General features: G+C 53.2%; 1 long non-coding RNA gene across 2 annotated transcripts; it reads left to right on the forward strand.

Annotated features, from left to right (window-relative positions):
- The first annotated feature begins 5,930 nt into the window (after positions 1-5,930).
- LOC123478932 (uncharacterized) lies at positions 5,931-10,578 on the forward strand. Of its 2 annotated transcripts, XR_008427035.1 has the most exons (4): positions 5,931-6,094; positions 8,174-8,338; positions 8,715-8,958; positions 9,131-10,578. It is a non-coding gene; the product is annotated as an uncharacterized lncRNA (long non-coding RNA). The 2 variants fall into 2 exon arrangements; XR_006654354.2 differs by having other exon boundaries at positions 8,715-10,578.
- The last annotated feature ends 13,884 nt before the right edge of the window (positions 10,579-24,462 follow it).

The following is a 24,462-nucleotide window of genomic DNA, read 5'->3' on the forward strand; positions in this document are numbered from 1 at the left end:
CATGGACCCAGATTCTGCTGGAACCTCCTCCTCCTCCTCCCCCCAGGCTCTCTCCTGGTTGGGCGCCCAGCTCCTTGCTTCCACCAACAGAGGAGTTAAGCGTTCTACGTGTGGGTGCTGTGATCGACAGGCAGAGGACAAATATCTCCCGCTGAGCTAAGGGTTTCCTTTTCCCTCCCTTCACGATGTCCTCAATGCTTTCGAAGGCTAGCTGGAATTGTGACAACAGAGAAGATCTCTTTCCAGATGGAAGAAGTAGCGGAAGGGCAAGCCCGAGGCCCCCCTGCCGTAGCTCGGCTGGTCCGCAGCGCCCTGCAGGTCCCGGCACGGGGCGTTCTTGCCCATGCGCACACACGGTGTGCATAGCAGCAAAGAGACGCTGTCTTCTCTTGGGCCCCTGGAAGACCAATCTTCCAGATCAGCCGATGACGTAAATTCACTCAGACTCGTAAGATTCTCCTGAGCATTCAACGCGCTCAGTGCTTGCGGAAAGCTCAGATAGGTCAGGGTGCATTTTCCATTCACAGGGCAGATCTTCTGGGTGGGATGGACCCTGCAAATGGCAAAGGCTCTCTCTACCTCATTGCAAAGGACAAGTGCCTGGGTGTGTGTTGTTCGACGCAGCTTGGAGCAGAAATTAATTAGGAGAATCATTTAGGGTCACAGAATATTGTGTTTAAACCCCAGTAAAATGTAACTTTGAAGGAAACCCATTTGATTAGTGAGTGTGAGAGAGTCGTCAGCACGGTCCTTTAAAGTCTCGGTCAAACTCACAGCCGTGCACATCCTTCTTCCGAGCCTCGCAGTCACGCCGCGGCCCCGTGGATGCTTCATTACAGGAGCGGAGCTTCGGAACCACGTTAATGTGTCCCTCGTCGACCGGATTTTAGTTTCTCCTGGAGCTAATGAATTTCTCCCAAACTCCCAACTTGCTTTACCAAACACAAATATGTTGCCACTTGAGACAATTACCCTTCAATGGGTGATTTATACAGCCTCACAAATCATCAAGTGCCAGGCCAATAAATCACTTTGCATTTGCTTTCAACAGACATAAAGGAGATCATTTTCGAAGGTGCCGACTAAGAACTTTGTGGAATTTGCTCGAGTACGTCCTACTTTCCTTAAAATATGTATTGATGTGTTTTACTTCTCTGAGAACAGCACTATGGTAATGAGTCCTTCCCAGGCACAGCCACGCCTTTTCACGGTTCCTTCCGCAAGTCCACCCCGCTTCCTAGTTTGCTTTCTCTAATCAGTACTTTTTGAGGTTTCTGTGTATGGTATGTAATCTGATTTTCTTCCCTGGCAGGCCGTTACATAGACTGAACTCAGACATTAAAAGTACATATATTTGGAACCAACAAGCGCATAATGCATGTTTTTGCTGCTCTTCAGTGATGAGCCTTTCGCGTCACTCAAGGCAGCAGGTGCCTGGAGGAGCGCTGCGGTTGGTCGTTCCAGCTCAGACGGAGTAGCAGCAGTCACTCCATCCACCCGCGTCTCAGGGGCAGGCCTGGAGCTGGGACGGGTCAGGAGCATGGAGTCTTTGGCTTGATTTTATTTTAAAAGCATCCTTCTTTGCTTCCCAACCCTAACACCCCAGATGAAGTTGAGATAGATACTGCAGAATTTATTCTGGGTGGTAACGGCATTTCATCCTTGCCTTCATAGGTCATTGGCTCTCTAGAGGGGTTGCCTTTCCCCCTGCTTTTATTTTTATAGTACCTGTAGCTTTAAATGCAGAATCTACAATAGAATCATCTTGATAAAGCCACCTGTTGGGTCGAGCTCCAGCTCTGTTGGCTGGGCATTGTTTGCGCACTCTCTGATGTAATTGTGGGGAAGTGCACCTGGGTTACTATGGCATTAGGACACAGGTGATTCTGCCGGAGGTTACAAACTGTTAGCACGTTTCACAGAACGATAGGATTGTGTAACAGTGGAGCTGGCTACAGCCCTGCGGTTATTTGTCTCCACTCTCCTGGGTTTACAGAGGCGGACACGGGAGTAGAGAGGATGGATGAAGTTTATCAGAGGCTTGGTTAGCAAAGCGAAACCAAGAACAATGTTCTCCTGATTGCTGAAAACATGGGGTTGCTCATATGACAGACACCCTAATATTTCTTTACTCCTTTGAACACGTTAGGGATTTTTTTTCTGACAAGTTTCATTTCCTAATTTTGAATTCACTAGGTGAACCAGATTTGTGACTTGCTAACAGAGGCACATTTTACAGAGAAATTAAAGTGTTTCTTTCCAATAATGATGACAGAGGAGGTTTTTTATGCATCTCCTCCTGTCTGGTTACTCTCTGCAAATAAGACACAAGGTGCGTGAGCAGTTTCCACAGTTCGATGGGAGGGATTTCAGTGCCTGATTTGGAAATAGAAATGGTGTCATTCAGTGCTGGGGAGAGTATGACCTGTGACGGAGTTGGGTGGCACCGGTCCCATTCGCATGGGGCTTCCTGATCCACACAGCGATTTGCAGTCGACGCTTCCTTCATCCTCACGGTGGTGATGGTGATGCGGGTGCTGCTGCTGCTGCTGATTTCGGTGGGGGCGAGCGATGGGGGCGATGATGAGGTTCACACTGCGGTGATGAAGGTGGGGATGTGATGATGATGATGATGATGGATTGCTGGCTGCATGCGTGGTTCTAAGTTCTTTTTACTGGAATCTTATTCAATTGGACTATTATTATTATTATTATTCCTACTTTATAGATTAAACTTCGTTTCAGATTCTGTGATCTTGCAGCTACCCCGTTCGCGTTAGGGTCTAATTTAAGCAGAAGAGCCCCAGTAAGTCTGTACCCGCGTAGCTCTTACATGAGTGTAAACAGGGGGGAACCCAGGAGTTGGGGGAAGAGACCTTACAAGGGACGCTTATACTAACAACTCTACTCGCCGGCAAAGCTTTCCACTTCGGGTGGGTGGGGGGTATCGTGGGAGGGCGAAGCCTGTCCTCCGTCAGAGGGCCCAGGTGACCACCGTCAGCCGGACGTAGAGGAACACAAGGCTGGCGGAGCCACCTGCTGTGTATTTAGAACTGCCTATTCAGAAGAAAGCAGTCCTCCATAGTTAACGACGATTCTTTTTTTGATTTTAAAAAGAAGAGTTGGAAGTGGGGAGCTAAATTCTCCTGAACGGCCCCCTTCAATGAAGCTATTTTTGAACCTGAATTCCTTTCAGAATATTTATCACGCCAGCTAATACAGACAGGTCATCGAACACCAGGAAGGGGTCTGTCTTTTGCTCTGAAGCGAAGGACGGACAAGTGGGTTGCCTCAGAGGCTCACCGAATTACCCCCAGTGAAATTATAAGTGGAGACATCGTGCCGTTTTATGACGGGGCGCCCATTTGGGTGACAAAGATGCACAGCGGAGGCAGGCATCCAGCCTGGCTAAGGCGCAGGCTAAGGTTGCCGGGTAAGCGTGGTGAACGGCCCCTGGCACGCATCCGTGGGAACCCCCTGGTCCACACCAGTGGACCCGAGGTCGGCCGTTCCCGGCCACAGACATGAGAGTCCACCCTTCCCAGCAGAGGATGTTTGGAGGCTCCATGTTTCAAATCAATGCTCAAGAACGCAGACTGGGTGGAGGAAAAGTTACCCGGTTTTCAGATGGTGGCCCCAGGCGCGGGTCGTCTAAGGAGGGACAGCAGCCTGACAAGACCTTGAACTCTGCAGCCTTTGGGACTAGTTTTGTTAATGGATTGATTGGAATTCTCTCTGTCAACCATTCCCCTTGCAGATAACATTGATGACACTACGGAGCAAGACAAAGTCAGGGCAGATAATGACATGTCACCGAGAAGTTCTGAGGAACCCATTGCAATCAGAGCAAAGCCTCGCATGGCCTGGTGGTCAGGGCAGGTCCTTCCCATCCGGGGACAGGACGGAGGAAGGAGAGAACGGCTTTCCCTCCATCCTCAGGCGTAGCCCCAAGGTCACAGAGACACACGTTCGTTCGTGTCCCACCAGTCAGGACTTTGTCACACAGAGACTCCAGGCTGAGAGACAGTCTGGGAAAGAAGGTGTTTCAACTGGAACGCACTAGACTTGGGACTTTTGTCACTAGGAGGGGGAAAGAAGAAGCGTTTTGAGTGGTTTTCTTGCACGGTAACAACTTCCGCAGCCAACGACTTGAATTCTTTTCTGCAAGTCTACACCAAAGACAGGATTCTGGAGTCTTAAAATTGACACCGCTCTCAGCTGCTATGTTACAAGGAGCAAAACAAAGCAAAAAATAAAAATGAACAAGGCACAATAAACAACAGAGTGGAGGATACAAACCTGACACGCAGAATCACCCAAAAATAGGGACTGCCCCCTTCCAAACCTGCACGCACCCCCACACACACCTCCTTCCCGTTCAGCCACACTCAGCAAACAGAGTCATGCTTTGCTGAGATTTCAAGTCAACACGAAGCACGCCGGGACTCGAGTCAACTGGAAACCACGTCAAGACCAAGTGCGGATGCAGAACACGGTGGTGCTGGCTGAGGAGCGCTGCCCAACGACTCGCTGGCGCTGGCGGGCGGGAGAGCGAGCAGTTCGCCCAGGAGTCCACGCTGCGCTCTTTGCTCCCGTGCCGCCGCTCCGGAGCTGCCCTGGCACGGGTCCCGTCCCACAGTCTCGGGAAGGGATGACAGAGTGCCGGCAGTGAGGGTGTCGTATGTGCAGCATCGCTGGGGCCAGAGTTCTGGGGATAAACTGTGATGGGCCATCTGTCACCCGAGGCAAAGATGTTCTCCAGCGTGAGGCTGTGCGTGGCGTCCAGGCCTCCACCTGATGTGGGTCGGCCTGTCTCTTGACTTAAAAGAAAAATAACTCGGGCTTGGGGCCAGGGCAGAGGCACTGGCTCCCCACCGTCCGCGGCAGGAAAGCTCGTTAGCTGAACCTGCAAGCACTTGCACTTGAAAACGAGGCAGCTATGGCTGCGGCCCCGGTCCCCTCTCGGCTCCAAGGATTTGGGGAGGCAGAGCCAAGGGCCCCAGCTCCGCTGCTAGGAACCTGTCCCTCTGTCTCTGGGCAAATGCTGCCCTTGGGCTTGTCCCTGCCCTGACCGCTGGAGCTCAGAGACGCCCTCCCTCCTCTGAACTCTGAGCAGTGGTCCGTAGCCCTCCTCTGGGGTCTCAGCACCACCCTCCACCACCCCACTGGCTTTATGAGCGCAGGGCAGCTGCTTTATCCGAAGTGAAGCTGCATCACAGCTCTTTGTAAACCCCGCGCACTGGCGTGTGTTGGCCCAGGTCAGGGGCTTGCTTCAGAACGTCATTTGCAGGCCAAAGGCACCATTATGTCTTACACCTGCCGTCTTCCATCCAAGTCCACACAGGCCTGCTGAGGCCACACCTCCAGCGGGCCACCACAGCGGCCTGGGGCAAAGGCAGGCAGTCCAGGGTCCAGGTCCCACTGCCCCACCAGGCGCCTCCCTGAGGCTGGAGACAGCCCTGGGTGGGGGTTGAGCAGGAATAATGGCTCCCAACACTGACTGTATGTGTTATATGTCACATTCTCACAATTTCTCTCTCACTCCAGAGCCTGCCTCATCAACAGATGACCCTGAACTAACCCAACCGTTTCAGATGCTGTCCCGATACCTGGAATGACAGATGGTCTGACCCCGGAGCCAGCGCCCTGCTCCACTGCCGAGCCCCAGCACCGAGCCCCAGCACTGCAGTTCTCCCCGAGTTGTCTGGCCTCCAGAGCCACTCCTCTCAGGAAGAAGTGGGGTGGCTTCCATCTGGCTTTGCAGCAGACCCCACTCTCATCATCTGCAGGAGGAAGTTTCAGCCCTATCAAGGCTTTGGGGCTGAACTGGGGGAAGCCAGGGGGAGGAGTGGCTGCCACCAACACGCCTAGGGAAGTGGCGCCGTGAGGAACCGAGAGCCCGGCAGAGTTCAGAGGGCTGCAGCCCGGGCTCCGCAGGAGGGGGACCCAAGTGTCCCTCAGAATGCAGATGGCCGGGGCCCCGCATGGACGCGCTGGCAGGAGGTCCCTTCTCTGCTCAGAGAATTCTGCTGCTACGTGTACAGAAAGACGTGTGGTTTCCTCTGACCGGCCGGCACGTTTACACCTCTCCGAAGTAAGATCCCAGCGGCAGCCGGTGGAGGGGAAAGACGGGCAGGACAAGGGGCCTCGGAATGCTCTGGGCCTGGCCAGCAAGCACCGCCTGGCCTAGGACCTGCTGGTGTCTCCCGGCTCCCAGGGGCCACTTGGATCAGCAGGGGTGGGGTGGAGGAGTGGGATTTAAGATCTGTGACCTCGGCCTCCCCAGTTCTCTGCAGAGACACCTGGCACAGGGCAGAAGGGAGGGAACGGCTGAAATCGGGAGGGGCCGCGCTCAGACTGCAAAGCCAAGTCCATCTGCTGCTTGTTTTCCTACTTCAGAGTGGGGCCGATTTTCTCGGTAAAGACGGGTTCCCCGGGAGAGTAGGTTAGGGAGAGAAGAGCGTTCTGTGGAGACAAAATAGTGATGGTAAAATGCACTGAGTTCCCCCGATGGTTTTGAATAAGAGGAACATTCCGAGATACACGGTAGAAGGAGAATTCTGTTTTGCCACAGCCCTCGGCGCTAGGACTGATCTGGAGACGTGATACAGATAATCGTTTCATTTAGTTTTAGTTTTAGTTTTAAAAAGCCTTTCCAAAGCAGAGTTTGGCTGGGTTACCCGGGCAGCGGGCTCCGTGGCAGCCCGGCCAGGGCACAGTGGGTCCTCAGACAGGACTCGTGGCAACGGAGCCTTGAACTCAAAGTTCATTTTAATGAGATGTGTTGCACCTGCTGAATGTGTCGGCGTTCGGTTAAAATAGCAGGCGTTTGTATTTGCTCAGTCATGTAATTAGTCCGCACAGCGACTTTTGGGAAATCAGCAAGGTGGGCCAGCAGGAAGGTTCCCTTCTACCGAGAGCAACGGAAACCTACGACACAGGGCCACGTGGGCGACGTGGGCTCCTCCCCGCTTTTGGCCCCTCAACCCCCACGTCCCCTTCACAGCTCAGCCTGTGGCTGGCACCTACGAGCCTTCCTGCAGACCCCTCACGGGCCCTGCTCCTTCATCACCTGCACCGGGGCTCCAGCCCAGCCCCGCAGTTGGCTGTGACAGGGACAGTTTCCAGAATTTCCTAGCTCAGGCCCAGCCTGTGAAACAGAGGAATGAATGTTCCCCAGAGAGAGCTCATTTGAGGGAACAGCATGGCCAACAGGGTGAGACAGCATGGTCCTTGGGGACTGGGAGATGGTCCTGTAGCTGGACCTGCAAGGGGATGATGGTGGGGGTGGGCTGGTCCGGTGCAGGGGGCCGAGGGGCCCATAAGAAGGCCGATAGGTACGGGAGCTGAGGAGCAGTTAATACCACGACACTGCATCAAAGGCGGGGGGCACTGAAGGGCACCCACATGCTCATCAGGGGACTGGCCATGGCGCCCCTGGGCGGTGCTGACTGTTGAGTGATGCCATGCAATGTTCCCAGGGCCGTGTCCTGGGACAGCCGCCCTTCCTGAGTCCTCCCAACTCTGTGACTCTGTGGAGATCACTTTAGCGTCATTAAGCAAATGAAGGAGTTGATGACGAGAAAAGCTAAGGACAGTTTGCGTTGTTACTGTCACCCCTGTGTGAGGGATGCCATCGTGGGCCCCGTACGAGCAGCGGGCCTCGGTCTCCACGTCAGCTCCTGTCCAGACACCCGCCCTGGTGGTCCGCTCCTGGGGTCACACCATGCCCTTGACCGGTCAACACACAATGTATCAATACAACTGAAATGACGGCCGCGACAACGAGCAGGTAATGACCCTTTGGACGGTTCAGGCTCTGTGCTGCCCACAGACCTGAAACGGAGGAAGACACATTCTCAGTGGTTAAGGTCAGTGTGTGGGAGTTCAACGTGCTTTACCCGGGGCATCTCTGCCGTGGGACTCAGGGTGACAGACCTTCCTCAGTGCCACGGAGGTGGTATTGTGTGTATACACTATTGTTGTAGATGAATAACACACGCACGTACACGTCCGTGAACAGGAACCAGTGATGGACACCACACCCGGCACAGAGCAGGCATCTTGGTTTCCCTTTTCCCTTGGCATTTGAAAAGATATTGAAAGATAAACAATACAGTTCACTAGTTTGATTCTGCCTTCTGGGTCGCTGTTCAGTGTGTTTTCTCTGCAGGAATCCTTGTGTGCGTGCTGCCACACAGTAGGGGTGACCTCCCCCAGCCCGCCCAGCTGCTGGGAACATCTTCGGGGCCGCAAAGTGGACGAGGAGTGCCGGCTTTCATGATAAAGAGGAACTAACATGGCTGCCCTTCTCCCCCTTCTTTAAGGCAAGAAAAGAGTACGTGTGAGAGCTTATTTTATCCTAAGCCCTCCCCAGAGCCTTCCTGTTGCGTAAGCATCGCATTAGTCAAGGGGACCCGGCACTTATGAGTCACGATTCTTCTGCAGCCACCGGCCAAGCTACGCTTGCCTTTCTGTGCAGGCCAGCCGCTCCCAGGCAGGGCCACCGGCCAGGATGGCCTTCTGCCAGGACCACGCCCCACACACACCAGCGCAGCCAGGGTTCAAAGTCCTCTGTGAACATCATTGCTTCAACGAGACCTATGTTCTCAGGTGAAGGGCTTGCTTAACTTAAAGCTATCGCTGCGCCTGTTAGTGAAAACGTACAGCTTTGTAAACCCTGTTTTTCAGAAACGCTGTGCCGTCTATTTCAGGGTGATGGTGCGTCCCCGCTGGCAGAACGAAGCCTCTTGTAAGACGTGCATTTGGTTCTCAAAGGCGGACGCTCTGACCACGTCTCATACTAAAGAACAGAGCCGCTGAGCACTCTCGGTTCAGGCAATGAACTTTTGTACAGAGAGCCCTGTGTCTCAATAGTATTTATTGATGGAAGAGCAGCTCATGTGAAGAGGGATTTGCTCTTTGCTCTGCGTTCGAGGCTGAAATAGTAAAATATCGGTAAATAAAACTAACTGACAGATACTTCTTGAGAGTACCACGGCCACCAAATGGTTCCTCCCCCCAAAGCTGAATCACGGAGCTTCGCTTGTGTTATTCTTGGGGCGGGATCTTAATTTGGGGGCGCAGGGGAAATTATTCTGAACCATCTACGTATTTATTCTTTTTAAAGGTTCTGTGGTGTGTTCGCATCTGTATTGCCAGAAAACAAAATTTCTTCAAAGTTATTCTTGGGCAGGCCTGGGACGCAACCCATATGGCTCAGCAGCTCCGGCTTGGATTTGTGTGACTGGTTCCAAGCTTGCGGGCGACGTCCTCGGGTTCGGTGAAGGCGTGGCGCCACCTATGGGCCGGCCAGTGGAAGTTCACATCCTTTTATCAGAAGACAGCATTGCCCGTATTTCATGAAAACTGTGCTTTATGAGAACCTTCAGGATTTCACAGCAGATGGGTGAAAACAAACAAAACATTATTTTCATTAAATTATTTTCTCTGCAATCCTTGAAAAGGCATTAGACTTAAGACCTGGGGCTCAGGGACTTAGCAGAAAAATACAAAGAAGTGTGTGTTTTTCACCTGCCTTCCCCTCCTCGGAATGTGTTTCCCTTGGATTTCCTCTCTGAGCCATCATCCCTCAGGAAAATCCAGTCCACATGTGGGCACCAGTTTGTAAGGAACGGACGAACGATAACCTATCCCCAACCAGGCAGAGGCAGGCCTTGCTCTCTTCTTCCCCCGGCTCGGAGAGACGCACACAGTTCGGAGAGTAGGCACTGCTTGTCTGCAGAAGCCGGGGGGCGATCTCACAGATGTCCTTCTGACACAATAAGCAGCTTCTGGCAAACAGAGCTCACGACAGCCGCCAGCATCCGCCTGTCCTCGGCCACACACACGGCCCCCCTGCAGCCGGGACTCCCGGCTCGTTCCCCCACGGAGCAACTGGACACATCGGACCAGAGAAGCATGGAGCTCTGCCGCCTTCGCGAAAATGAAGCAAAATCAATAAGAGCAAAAATGCTACCCCTTCCCCCGGCACTAAATACTCTAATTCACATTTCCCTCAAACCTTTACAACGAAAACTGGGGCTTGGATGGGGGAGGGAAACAACTTTGAATATTTCTGTGAATTTGTCCGCCCAAATGACGGCCACACCATCCCTTTCCCATCCTCAGGCTAACAAAGAGCACTGGGCAGCTCTCGGCGGTGCAGCGAGGCTGTCAGCTACCTTGTAAATCAGAAGCCATGGCTGGAAAAACGGGTTTGTGTATCACCGGGAGCAGAGAGTGTGTCTGCCTTGTAAATTTAATTAAACAGCAGGTGCAAAAATCAGGTCATATGGCTTTGATGTGCCCCGTGCGAGGATGACAACCAGACAATGATTCTAATATGAAGAAATTTGCATACATTTGCATCGGAGAGCAGAGAGCTCTCTAGCTCTCACCCACTTTCATGTTTCATTTCTAGGAAGTTGAATCAGATCGGAGTGAACGGTTTCCATTCAGACATCGCAGGAAGCCCTCGGGACGCCGCTACCCCGGATGCGGAGGGGTGGTGCGAAGGCTTGGGGTCCCAGTGCAGACGGGGACAGGCAGCCGCCCTTCCCAAAGATGGAGGCAGCACAGAAATGGGAGGGCTCGGAGCTCGAGGAGAAGAGGGTACAGATACACATGTTCTATTCTATTTCTGCTCTCTCGGTCTCACGGTTAGTGTGACCTCGAGGAACTCTCCCTTCCTGGGACCCATCCAGGTGTGGCAATCCTCCCCTTTGCTCTGCAGTCAGTGCCAGAAGTTCTGAAGGGACACACAATGGAAGGAGGACTTTTCACAGAGAGCGAGGGGTGTTTTACATCCATTTCACTACAGTGGCTTTCCCTGCCTGACCCGGCTGACCGCGTCCTTGATGACAGCAAACCAGAAGGGTTAGTACACACGCCATCCCTCCACTGTGTCAGGTGGGAGAACACAGTCAACAGACAGTCACTGTCAGAGCCCGAGCTGCTCCCAGGGGGGTGCCCGGGGCTGGGGAATTCTCCCTGTCCCTCCCGCTCCAGTTTATGCAAAGCTCCTCACCCCGTCTTTGGCCACCTCCTGACCCGCATCCATCGCGCAACACAGGGCCTGGGCCCAGCTTCTGAGATGGCCCAGGCTGCTTCCCATGCCTGTGGCCCATCGTCCCAGGGCCCCTGCCACTCGGGCACAGCAGGTGTAGCAGAACCTAGGGAGCCTCCCGGTGGTTGTACCGGTTCTGATGAGACGCCTGAAGCAAAGGTGTCACTTTGGGCTACAGGGACGTGCGTTTAGACTGTCGTTTACAGAAACCGAATTCTCCCGTGTTGTGTTCTGAATACTTTCAACATGTCACCTTTTAGCTCACAGTTCTTTAGTCGTGACGTCATACAATGTATTCTTCGTTGTAATTAACTTGCTAACAATGCACATGAGGTAAACCACCTGAAAATAGTCCATGCAAGGAATCGCCTGTGCTTGGGTCTCTGAGCACCTTCTCTCACCCACTCACCACGCTGGGTTCTGACTGCTGTCCAGTCAGTGCCCGCCCCCGCGGGCAAACTCCATGCGGGCAGGGGGACACTTTGTCTCCGCTGTGTCCTTGGTGTTTACTCCAGTGTCTGGCATGCGGCAGGCATGGATAAGTAAGGATGACCAGGCGAAAGAGTGGGGAGTGAACGGGGGTCGAGCATAAATGTGCAGCCTGGAGTGCGTGGCACATATGGGCACGGTGACAAAGGCAGCAGAGGCGTCCATGCCCCTGAGCCTGGTGCCAATGGGGACACGATGAGCTGAGGGACACCTCGGTTTTCTTCTCCCACACACTGCCAAAGGCCCCGCGGGCTGCCCACTTCACCATCAGTCCCATCCACACTGTCTCCTGAAACCCGAAGCGACAAATTCTTCAACAGACGCGTCCCTTTCCGCAGGACTGTGGAAGAGAAGTTCTGTAGGACAGAACCTGCATGAAGACCGACACGCTCTGAAGCCAACGGACACCCCAATGCTGGCGCGGTTCTCATCCGCGTCGGCTCCAAGGACACGCGTGTTTCACTCGGACAACAGGGGCCTCTAGCAGACATCTAATCCCGGTGGCACGTCGGGGGCAGGTGCACATGGAAGTGAGCGCTCGGTTGTATGCGGCTCTCGGGGAGGCCTGTTCTACTTGGCAATGGCCCGAGGAAGTCGGTCCAGCTCCCCAGCACAGGCGTGAGCTCCATTGCTGGCAGGGAGGGAAACCTGTGGGCTGATCTCCAGCTGTGTTCCACCCCGGGCTCCACACCTGCTGTTTCCCTCATTTGCACACAGCCTTGCAAGCCAGACCCCTTCACAGGTGAGGAAAAAAGACTCAGCGATGCTGAAGTGGCGGACCAGAAACTCAGCCCCAGCTCGGCCTCAGCCCCAAGCCCGTGCTCTCTCTCGGTGGTCACTGCGTCACCTCCTCTGCTCTGCCATCTTGCTTTTTATTAGTTTCTTTCAAGGATTAAAGGAAAGCCCCAAACAGGAGGCAGCATGTGCGGGGCCAAGAGAGCCACCTGGGCCTCGGACCACCTGGATTCTAATTCCATCCCCGTGGAGGCCTCCGGCCACCCGTCTAAAGTTTCCACTGCATCCCCTGATCCGTCCTATAAGGAGAAAAGAATAAACCTTTGCTTCCAGCTTCCACACTCTGGGGTCTCTGGGAAGTAGCCGTGTGCAGAGCTGTGTCCGAGCGAGCATCCATCCTCCTGAAATGACATTGTCAACTTCTTCCCGCAAACGAGAGGCCAAGAATGAAGAGGTGCACCTGGGTTTCTGCCGAAACCCATTTACGGCGCCGCAGCATCCAAGCATTTTCCACCATGGTCTCACTGCGGGTCTCTGAATAACACGCCACCGGGCTCCGCCCCACCCCTCCGCACAGCCCAAACCTGCGATTGGCTCGCACACTAGCGATCCTTTAGAGAGATGTTGCTGTATTGCTGAGGTCTCTGCCTCTCCCTTCACCTGGTCATCTTCCCTGTGTGCCTCTGCTGCCTCTCCTCCTCTTACAAGGGCACAGTGACATGGGGGCAGGCCCCGCCCTAACCTGATCACACCTGCAAAAACCCTATTTCCAGATCATGCCCTCTTCACATGGACCTGGCTTAAGATTTCCACACATCTCTTTGGGGAAATTGCTTTCAGGTGGGCAGTTGACTGTCCAGATGCGGAGATGAGAGAATAAACCCCACCAAGCCCTTCCTTGGTAGGTGATAAAGCCGAGAGATTGCAAGAAGAGGCCCCGCAGGTAGAGCAGAGCCAGGGAAAATAACAGGAGCGGGCTGAGTGTTTGGAGGTCGGAGTGATGGGTGGCCCCCGCGGAGGCAGCGCTGTCAGGAGGAGACGGAAAGCCAGGAGCTGTGGTGTCCTGGGAGCCGAGTGAGGACAGAGCTGCCAGGAGGAGGCAGCGGCCGAGCAACGAAGGAGACGTTCCGGAAGGAGGCAGAAATGATGGCCAACCAGGGAACCCCGGTCATACCCTGGGCACGGGGCCAGGGCTTCATAATTCCTGGGCAATTAATGAAATCGAGCGTGAACAGAGCAGCCTCGCCTCTGAGGGGTGGTCTCTGGCTCATCCGCGCAGCAGACACCAGCCAGGTGTCACCGAGTCCGGCTCAGAGCTCCCACCTCCGCTTCTGTGCCCCCAGCTCCCTTAGGGCTCCCCAGCCTCCATCTCTCCCTCATGAAGACCTTCGGGACCACATCGGGCCACCGTGCAAGGATAAATCGGACACGTCCCTGTCAGCCAAGCCAAGAAGAAGGAAGATGTTTATCCAACTCTCGGTGGTCCCAGAAGACAGAGAAGAACAAAGGAAGAATCCTCTCTTCTGGTCCATGATGTGTGGCCCAAATCACACGGTAAACACCCCAGGTGGAGCCGACTCAAAGTCACCAGAAGGAGACAGAGACAGAGCTGGGGGAAGGCAGAGGGCTGAGGTGGCGTGAATCTCACTTGAGGTTTATCTGAGGTTTGCAGTGAACAGTGAGCAAGAGCAGGGTGCCTGTGATTTCTGCATTCCGGAGGGGAATCGAAGGATTGCCATTTAAACCAGCGACATTTCTAAGACGCCACAGAGGTGAAGTCAAGCACAGCACGGGGAGGCTGCAGCGCTCCCCGTATCTGCCTTTCTGGGGTAGAGCTGTAGCCGGGAACATTAATCAGAATCACGACGCACGAGCTGCTTACGCACAGTGTTCTCAGGCACTCTCGAGCCACCAAAATAACTTTAGCATTAGTCACAGTAATGTAGCCATATGTACTTTTTCACAAAAAGTAGCATGTTCAAACATCATGCATGTAGGAATGACCCATTCGTCACAAAGAATGTGAAGATGGGCAGATATATATTTCTAAGTATATCAGTATTCCAACGCCTGGGGTGATAAAACTATAGGTAATATTCATCAAGAATTGGGCGATAAAGTTTATCTTTTAATGACTAAGGAGTGTGTTCTCACGAATTCACATTTTCTATGCTTCATTTCAGTGCAAAGTGGGGTACAGCTTCTCAAAAGTAACTTGGCAGTACGCTTGCCGAGGGTCAGCCGTGGGGAGCAGGGAAGCGTACTCCTCAGCATAAATCCTTTTAGTCAGTAATCCAAGAGTGGCCGGGGGAAGGAAAGTGTGCTAAACTTGGCCTCCACGCAAGAACGTCTCCTGAGCAAAGGGTGTGCTTTCGAGTTGCAGCTGTTTCCGAGCTGCCACTCTGAAAACCGCCTGCGGATGAAAGATCGAACCCTCTCCGTCTCTGCTCGGGGCTTTGCCTCTCGAACCATCCCTGTGCACCTGGAAGGTAATTGCATCTCCGCCACCTCGGGCAGCCCCTGCCACCAGTGGCTGGAAGCCCACACTGTTCAGACTTGACTGAAGGCGGGGTCAGCCGTGAAGTGAGGAAGGCTGCAGGTTCAGTGCTGGAGCAAGGGCTCCTGGGAGCCTGGTTCACCCTGCACGGGGGGGCTGGGCATCCTTCCTTCTCTCAGCTCCTCTTCAGTTCTCCCCCTGTCCCTCTACAGGGCTCCAGTGACAACTGGCCCATGGCCAAGCTCTGGAGCATATGGCTAGTACCCTCTGCAAGGTGGGCAAGCCCCAAGTCCTGTTTTGTCCTGGACCCTCTTAGTCTTCAAAACGAACTCACTGTCTGCAAGTCTGCTTTCTCTTGTTAATAAGGAATGGGTGCCTTTAACCCGCCCACGGGCTCCATTCCAGCCGTGCCCACACTGGAGGCAGGGTGGTCCCTGCTCAGCTCTGTTGTCTGACCAGGAGGCAGCAGCCACAGGTAACTTCTCACCTGGAGAGAGCCGGGCGAGGGGCCCGCCACCACCCCACGCAGGAGTCTGCATTCTCTAAGGCGGTTTCCATCTCAGGCAGAGCCAACATGTGTAAATACTTTATTAAAATAAAATTTAAAATCGCATGAAGTGAAAGCTGTTCCCCTCTGATTGATGCTTCAAAAGCCCCCTAGACGGCTTCTGCTGTGGATGTTGCAAAGTGGGCTCAATTCATACAGGCAGTAAAACGCAGCTCACTGGCTGCGTGGATGAACTGGGAGTGCTCCTGCTGGAGGTGCCCGGAAGGAGCCTGACGACAGCACAGCCGGGGGACGGGGCTTATTAGCCGGGGCATTTGCCTGCAGAATGCTTCAGAGGCTTCTGAAATAACTAGAAAATAACCCTCAGATTTCCAGCTATCCTGGGTTTTGGATAAAAGATGAGTGACTTCCAGGTTCGTGAATCTGTATAATCTTTGATGTGCAAACTTTAAAACCCATCGGCAGACCCCTGGTGGAATGACTAAGAGCCTGGGGCCGGGAGTGCAGGGCCGGAGCGTCGGGCTTGCTGCTGTGTCAACCACAGCCGAAGTGGGTGGCACTGGGGAGATGGGTGGGCAGGCAGGGGCCTTTCCTCCAGGAGCACGGAGTCTCAGGCAGTGAGCCGGGGTCCTCAGCAAGCCCTAAGCATTCCAGAGAAGGACGCTGGGGACTGCTGGGGAGCAGTGAAGGGGGGTGAGCAGGGACCCTCTGGAACCCCGACCCCTGCTTCAGAAACAGAAACATAGCTGCTTTTCCAGTCACAATGGGCTATGTAGTAGGACTTTGCATGCACCCCCCCTCAATAAAAAACATGTTGCTTTAAAAATGTTTGACAAATGACCCTGGCTGGTGTGGCTCAGTGGGTTGAATACCGGCCTGTGAACCAAAGGGTCGCCAGTTCAATTCCCATTCAGGGCACACACCTGGGGTGCAGGCCAGGCTCCCACTAGGGGGCACATGAGAAGCAACCACATATTGATGTTTCTCTCCCTTTCTCCCTTCCCTTCCCGTCTCTCTAAAAATAAATAAATAAAATCTTAAAACAAGAGTTTGACAAACAGCAGCTTCATGATACGTGACACCTGTTGTTCCTGTCGTGTAAATGTACCCTGAAAATAAGAACCCAGTGGTAGGTTTGCAATTTGTTTATCGTCATCCAGGGGCATGCTTATTGATTTTAGAGAGGGAGAGAGGGAGGAGAGAAGCAGCTATGTGTACATGTCCCCACCCAGGACCCAACCCACAACACGGGTATGTGCCCTGACCGGGAATCAAACCCATGACCTATCAGTTTACGGGCCAGCGCTCCAGGCAACTGAGCCACACTGCGAGGCTGCCGTATTTTGTACTATTGTTTGAGTCAGGAAGAAGCAGATGCCGCTTTCTCTGTTGGCACCCTCTTCTCCCCAGCTCACCGATCTTCTTGGATTCGTATCAGTTTTATGTCACTATTTGAACTCTTTGTGTTTATAGGCATGGTGTTTCCTTTGGAGACACGCGGATGAGAAAGAACACGCAGCGCACTTTCCTGAGTAGGGAAGCGTGGGCCATGCTGGTACACGGGCGGCTGGCCCCCGCGACGCTGCCCCTGGCGGTGAGCTCGGGGACATTCCTAGTGAGGTGGGGTCGGGAGGCCAGCAAAAACTTAATTACTGTAAATGACGACAACAAGAATGCAGGTGGAGCCATGGTTCGTACCCTGCACTTTACTGCCGGCCGCTGCCCCTAGTGCCGAGTTCCAGTGTCTGGTGAGCGGCCGGCATTGAAGACACACCTGGGACGGGCGGGCAGGAAAGTCACTTGTAGTCATTCTCGTGGGTTCCCTCCCCCCACAACTTCCCAGGGACGTTCCCTAGTGCCTGGTCTCTCACGAGGGGCCCCTCAGGTCACTGGTACTGCTCCACACGGGACGACTGTGACCGCCACTAGGTCAGCGGCTCTTTGGACATCTTTCGGAAGCTTTGGGCCTCTGTAGATCTGGTCCCACGTCTTTGTGACATTATTCCCCAAGAACCTGGGGTCTTGCATCCTCCCTGGAGTGCTGCTGGGGCGCTGAAGCTGAAAGGCATGGTTTGTTACCCCAGCTGGAGGAATCGTAGTCTTTCTGTCTGTCTACCCCTCATCAACCTGTCTCAGGCAAACCCTCCTTTCTCCTGCTTCAAGTTTCTGGGCTCATTTGTGCCCGTGCAGCCTTCCTCTGGGGCTGCAGCTGGGGAGGAATGCAGGAGCTGCCGCAGGTGGGGTCTGGTCTCTTCCATCCCATGCAAATGCCCTCCTTGCAAACGGAGAGTGATAAAGCGCACAGTGAATGCAGAGATGCCCTCCCCAAGCTGCCGCTGCCTTTCTATTGGTACAAGGAAGGCACTTCTAGTTAAAGCCATTCGGAGATGACAGCTGCCTTGGGGTCACTTGCCTGGCGATGGACCTGAACTTCGAATCCACATATGGCCCATCCGTTTGGGTTTGTTATTTCCCCTCATTTGGGCACAGCTGAGGGCACCATGGCACACTGCTTATGAAGCACAGTTTGGGGACTAGAAGTCCAGCTGTGCCATTCTGAAGCTGTGTGACTTTGGGGAAGTCACACAAGTTCCTGTGGCCCTGTTTCCTCCTTTGCCGATGGGATGAGACGCTCAAGTACAATGAAAAGCTCTCACCACGTAGCACCTCTCACACAGTGAGCGCTTAATGAAGGTCATCTACCGTCACGACCTTGCGACTTCCCAACAAAACAGAGCAAGTCACACGGTACGATGTGTTTGTCCAGAACCTGGCTGGAAAATGACAAATCTACACTGAAAATGAAAGGATTGCATTAATTACATGTACCCAAGTCTGGGGTCTCAGAAGTGGTTGGAAAGGCACCTGTCTTTCTCGGCCACCTTCACCACTTGTCACCCAGGCACGACACTTTACATTCAAGTCTCTCCTCTGCACAGCCAGGGACAGAGGTGGGCTCGTGCAATAGGACATCGCTCGGTAAACAAAAGGGGGGGATGCTCATAGGCGTGGTACCTAGCAGGGAGCTCCATTGGAAGAGAAAAAATATCAGTGAAACAAAACCAAATACCAGGATGGATGGGGAGAAGAATGAAAGAAATCTAGTTTGAAAAAAAAAATAATTAGCTTTTGTCTTGGTGTTACCGTATGGAGTGTGACCGCCGGGGACTGATCCTGTAGCTGCTCCCTGAAATAAAATGAACTCGCTGCCAAAAGCCCGGCTCACATGGCCAGTCCCCGAGGGCTGGCCCTGCAGGGTGCACACTGGCCCTGTACACTTGCCTTTTCCTGGACATGCCCCCGTGAACTCTTTACTAGACACGGGCAGATTTTTTGCCGGGCAGAAAAGTCTCCGTGCGGCTCACCCACCCAGTGCAGATCACGTGCGGATCTGCGTGTTCATACCTTACAGGAAAAGCTTCCCTTACACGGCAATCCCTGTCATTAGATCCAAGTTATCCGTGATCTGAGCAGAGGACAGAGGACTGTGGGTAATGGGAGTGGCACTGGGTTGAGTGGGGACGAGTTACTCCCACTTCGTGTCTGTCATGGCCCACATGTACCGCGCGGACAGGGCAGTGGGTACCACGGAGCCTCAGTCACTCAGGGACAAATTGAAGGGGCCGGACTGCACCATCTCCGCGTTGCCTCCCCGCATCCTTTCCTACAGATAGTTCAGCAGCGTGGTTGGCACTGGTTCGCTCCTGCCTTCCATGACCTGACAGAGCTGGCTCCAAAGAACAGGTGTGTGTGTGTAAAGAGAGAAAGGGGAGTGTTAGGTAGGAGGCACGTCTGAGAAAGCCTTCACTTGCCCCCAGAATCCTCTGAAGTTGGAGGGAGATGGAAGGGGAGTCCCAGCTCTAAGGCCGGGCATTAGCCACAGCCCGGAGGGCCAGGGACGGCCCCCTCGATTCTGTCCACCAGGGCGAGGTGGACAAGGGAGCTGGGTGCGCACAAGCCCTTTTGAAAGCCTTGTGCCCCATGTCATATCGGGGAGAGCTTCCCCACAGGCCAAGAATACTTCTGTTACCTTTCACATGGTTACACTTTTTAAATTATGAATATTCATTCGATCGATATTTTGAGAACCACAAGTCTTAAAATATCTACTTAACACAATAGCCTAAGAACATGATGAGGCGGACAGATCACTGGACCTGAACGGCACGCCGATGTTCTGTTACCAGCTCTCATGTGTGAGGCAGGAGAGAAAGAAAGAAAATCAGAAAATCAGAGGTCACCTTTCCAGATGCAGGTACTGGCTTCTCACCTGCTGCTGCCAGCCAGGGAACAAAGCGGAGGGAACACTCGGCTCCCCGCACGGAGGCATGCGGGAGGGGAGCTGAGCCCTGTCCCTGACCCTGAAAGAACGCAGCACTTTCAAAAGAGGATGAGGAGACAACCCTTCTCAGCTCTAACTATTGGGGACATCAATTCATGTAACATTTTTAAGCGTGGTTAGAAAAATAGATGTGCAGCAGGGGGGTGGGGGGGATAAGTAGAGACAGCAGGAGAGATGGGAGAGAGAACATGTCAAGAGACCTAAGGAAGTACACATTTTTTGTTGCAGTAATAATTCTCCTTTATCCACACATACGTGTTAAAGCTAATACTCTAAATACACGGGTATACATATTACATATATTAGTCATACACAGGTAGGCATACAAATACTATCTATAGGAGCATGTATGTATTTACACACACACACATAATCCATATATACTGTATATAGAATAGAAACCTTTCTTTCAAATACCATTGGGGGTGTGTGTAAACATACATATATAAACACACAGGTGGACACAGAGCCACCCCCTGTGCACACACTGGTCGGCACACATACGATGTTACCGAGCCCTGTTCACGGAGATGACCTTGATCCTAGATGCCAGCATCCAGATTTGGGGTCTTAAAAATTATTCTCATAGAAAAGGTATCAGGGCTCCTTGGAGAAATGTCTGCTCCTAGAACAGTGACAGGGCATGTGCAAGATGAGCCTGGGACACCTCGTCATTCCAGAAAGGAAGGCGGCATGGGGACAAGTGAAAGGATGGGGTGGGGACACACCAAAGGGACGCAGGGGCCAACCCGGAAGAGCTGCCGATAGTGAGAAACCCTTGAGCAACAATACAAATAGTGTGGTGGTGGATTTTGACCCACGGGGTGACACGAGTCTGCAATCACATAAATAAATGGTTACATATACAAATTTTCCTTCCAGAAAAATCTCCAACAGCATCTGCGGATACGCACCCCCATCACAGTTCCCACAGAATCCACCTCTCACGCCCCGAGAGAGGCCTGAATTAGTGGCACGCCCGAGAACAGAGTATGGAGAGAAACGATGACTTCACACTGGAGGCACCTGGCCGACACTCCTTAACCAAGGGACCAGGCAAATACACGACTGAGCTACATGGAGATTAGGTGCCCCTAATTTTGACGGTCCAAAATCTCCTTTCAAAGGTGATTTGAGCTTTGAGAAAACCCAGAAGTCGCAGGGCACCAAATCTGGGCTGTAGTGGGGCTGAGTCACCTGGGTGATTTGATGTTTCACAAAAAACTCTGCATGAGACGTGATGCGTGAGCGGGCGCATTGTCACAGTGACGCTGCCAGTCACCAGCCGCCCTTAGCTGCGGCCTTCTGAATCATGCAAATAGTTTTGTGGAGGACTGTTCAAGCTTAACACAAAAGTTAATGCAAATTCATCGGTCTACTCAGTCATTTTGAATGTGACGGCCACACAGGACACGTGCTCACTCAATAGCATCTACTGCCCCCACTGACTAGCACAGTGAAGTCGTCATTGTTCACACATGTGCACTCCAGTCCACTCTCCTTGGCTGCCAGGTCACATCGATGTCACACAAATCCTTCTCCTTGTACTAACAACGGCTGGGCTTTTCCCAGACAGACCTCGCACTTGGGAACGCAGAGGTAAAGTCAAGTCTTCCAAGTTGGAAGGACAGTCATTTTATTCCCCAAAGATATTGCAGGTTCTGATGAGTTCTGCAAGTTTAACATAAAAAAATCGAAACTTTAGTGATCCTATTGCACTAGTACTTCCTTCCTGATTTTATTTGTCTACAAACTCACCATTTTTTTTTCCTTTTTAACACATTACTCAGCATCTTGCTGATAGAATTAATGTTCTGGGGGACACATTCTGCTCAGTGGCCCCTCCATTGCCTCCCCTTCGAATCAAGCATAGTGATCTCAGTCAGGACGTCAGGCGTGCATTTAATCCATTTGCTTAGTCAATCCTATGACGAGGCAAGGAACCTCGACAGAAATCTCCACGAAGCTTAGTGAGTAAAGCCTCCTTATTACTTGACTTCTGACTGGAGCAAACAGACCCGACACAGACAACCAAGGACAGTGAGCATTTACTGAGGACCCTCCAAGTACAAGGTTTCAAGGTTTATAGAGGTCTGGCCACTGAAGTTTTCATTAGAGTCCAATGCACAGGCTCGCAGCTATTGTTGCTGGAATGCACTCTCCTCCCGGCCCCTCTCTGCCCCTCAGGTGCGTCATTCCACAGCTTTGCAGCTGGCACCTTCTTGTTAATTACCACAGACACCCTCGATGGCTCCCTGTGGAGGGTCGGCAGGGAAATTAAATGTTTTCATGCTAGGTGCAACCCTTCAAAGAAAGTTCTTGCCTGAGACAAATTTTCTCCATGGGTCGTAGTTAATCATTTGTTTGCTGTTAATAATTCTACACACATGGATCTCACAGCAGCTGGCGATTATTTCACACAAAACCCTCTGGATTCGTTTTAAATTTAGAAAAGAATCTGCTCCAGTACCTGCGTCCTGCTTGGTCATTGCCTCGGGAGCCGGGATATTCTAAAGAGCTGGCTGAGATCGACCCTGGAACGACGACGTCCCCGACCCCTCTCCCTGCTGCCCACGGGAACGACATCTTTCCTCACTCACCAAGTTCTTTCAGCTTTGAGTATGAAGCCTTCGTAGCGCCACACCAATTCACTCGGGTGTACGGTGTTAAAGATCTCTTTCTGGTTTTCATTCTATCCACCGCCCCGCAAAAAGAGTGGTTATTTGTCACCAGCGTCTGTCTTGGGGGCCCGTTTAATGCTCAAATAGAAGCTCCATTGAGGCAACTTTCAGGGTGGCATCTTAAGTGGCTAGAACAATGGTGGGTCTACAGCAGGTGCCCAAACAACATTGGTCGTGATTGATCAAGAACACCAAACCATGTTTTTATCATAAATATTATCCCTGGTCCAATAGCACAGGCCGGGGAAGACTTCCTGGCCACGATATGGTGGCCGTGCCTCTCTGTGCGGTGTTGCTACCACTGCACCCTGTTTTGGGAGCCGTCACCCCGGATGTGTGCAGGCCTCTGGTCTGGCCGTCTCATCTTCAGGAACCTTCAACACTCGGGAAAGTGCGACTCAGGAGCCAGGCTGCAAGGTGTCCCCCGGAAGTGACCACACAGCAGCCTTACAGGCTGAGAGGCCATCCCAGGGCACCGGGGTGTCCGGGATCTTAGGTGCAGAAAAATGAAGTCACCTTGTCAGCTGGCTTCATTCTGTCTGGGCCTCCTCTAGCCAGGGACCAGAGAGCCACACCCTACCCAAGGTTACGTACGTCCAAGCATCATTCGGTACCCCATCTGTTCTCTCCAGGATGCTTGCTTCCGGCCCATCTGCTGTGGGAGCTTGGGGGAATGGGGGGCCAGCAACATGACAGTGAGTGAAATGAGAGACACAGGGGACCCCCCATGTCTGTTTTCCCAGTGTTTTCTAAATGCTCGTAAATACGCTCCCGTCTTTGTGGTTGACACCCCCCCACCCCGGGGGATGTCTGACATGCTTCACTCTTATAGAGCAGCCCCCCCCCAGAGCGCGGGCAGGACCTCCGACTTCTTCTAGTGGGTGGGATGGGGCCAAGGCCGGGCTGGGCCGGTGTGACGGAGGTTACAGACTTTAAGACGGGAGACCAGCCCAGATGGCCTGGGTGGGTGTGAGCTAGTCTCAGGAGGCCTTCAGTGGGGCGCGTCCCTCCTGTTGGGAGCAGAAGACAGATGCAGCAGAGGAGGGGAACTCAGCAGGTGCCGGGCCTGTGGAGGGTCCCACAGCTGGCCCTGTGATGGACGTAGGCGCTCCCATGGAATGAAGGAAAAGAGGCCTCTTGGTACTGACAGTGGCCCCAAGCAAACAGTCGGGAGGGGTTGCGCCAACAACCCCAAAGAGCCTGGAACTGGTTCTTTCCAGAACCTTCTCATGGGGGCCGGGCCAGCCCACACCTTCCTGTTGGACTCCTGAGACCCCGAGCAGAGCACCCCGCCGAGCTGACACGGCTCCTCCCCCTCCTGAGACCCCAGGCCCACACTTACTTCCACACCAACCACGTTGACCTTTTTGAAACCTAGACCGCAGATGCCTCCCCTGCGTCCCACCCCACCTTTCAGATGAGGTTGCCCTGGATGTTGCCACTGGCAAGGATCAAACACAAGTTTTTCCCCACCTCTAACCCCCTTCACCCCCCTAGGACAATGTTATTTGGACCTCAGCAGCCTGGTCAGACCTGGTTCCAACTTCCTTCCCTTGTAGCTCAGCTCGCACCACCGTGCCCCTGTGGTTAAGCTCAGATGGCTGCGCACCCTGACGCCTGGAAGCTTCTAGAAAACTCATTCATTGTTTTCTCCAACAAATACCTTCTACCAGACTGCGCTGAGCCCTGCCTAGTCTGCCACGATGACATAAACCCCGGTGCTCATGCGGCCGTGTTCTGGGGGGGCGGGAGCAGGGGCTAGACAGGAAATGGTTAAAATCAGGGACACATTAGATGGTATTGTTATGAAGAACAATAAAGCAACATGAGGGAGAATGAATGTCCAGACATGGCAGAGGAGGGACAGAACTATTGTTACAGTGTCCAAGGATGGGCCTCTGTAACGCAGTGTTATTGTAGCAGAGACCGGAGGAGGGAAGAAAGGGAGGGGAGGGGTGGAGGGAGGGAGGAAGCCACAGGAAGCCACCCTGGAGTGGGCACCTGCGCTGCACACCCAAGGACTAGTAAGGTCACCGGCGAGGCTGGAAGGAGAGGCGAGAGGAGCTGGCCGACGGAGCAGAGGGGGTCGGACCAGGGAGCTGCAGCTGCTACTTAGGGAGAAATGGAGACCGTCAGCGAGCT

Source organism: Desmodus rotundus, chromosome 5 (assembly GCF_022682495.2).
Source record: "Desmodus rotundus isolate HL8 chromosome 5, HLdesRot8A.1, whole genome shotgun sequence".
NCBI classification, from domain to species: domain Eukaryota; kingdom Metazoa; phylum Chordata; class Mammalia; order Chiroptera; family Phyllostomidae; genus Desmodus; species Desmodus rotundus.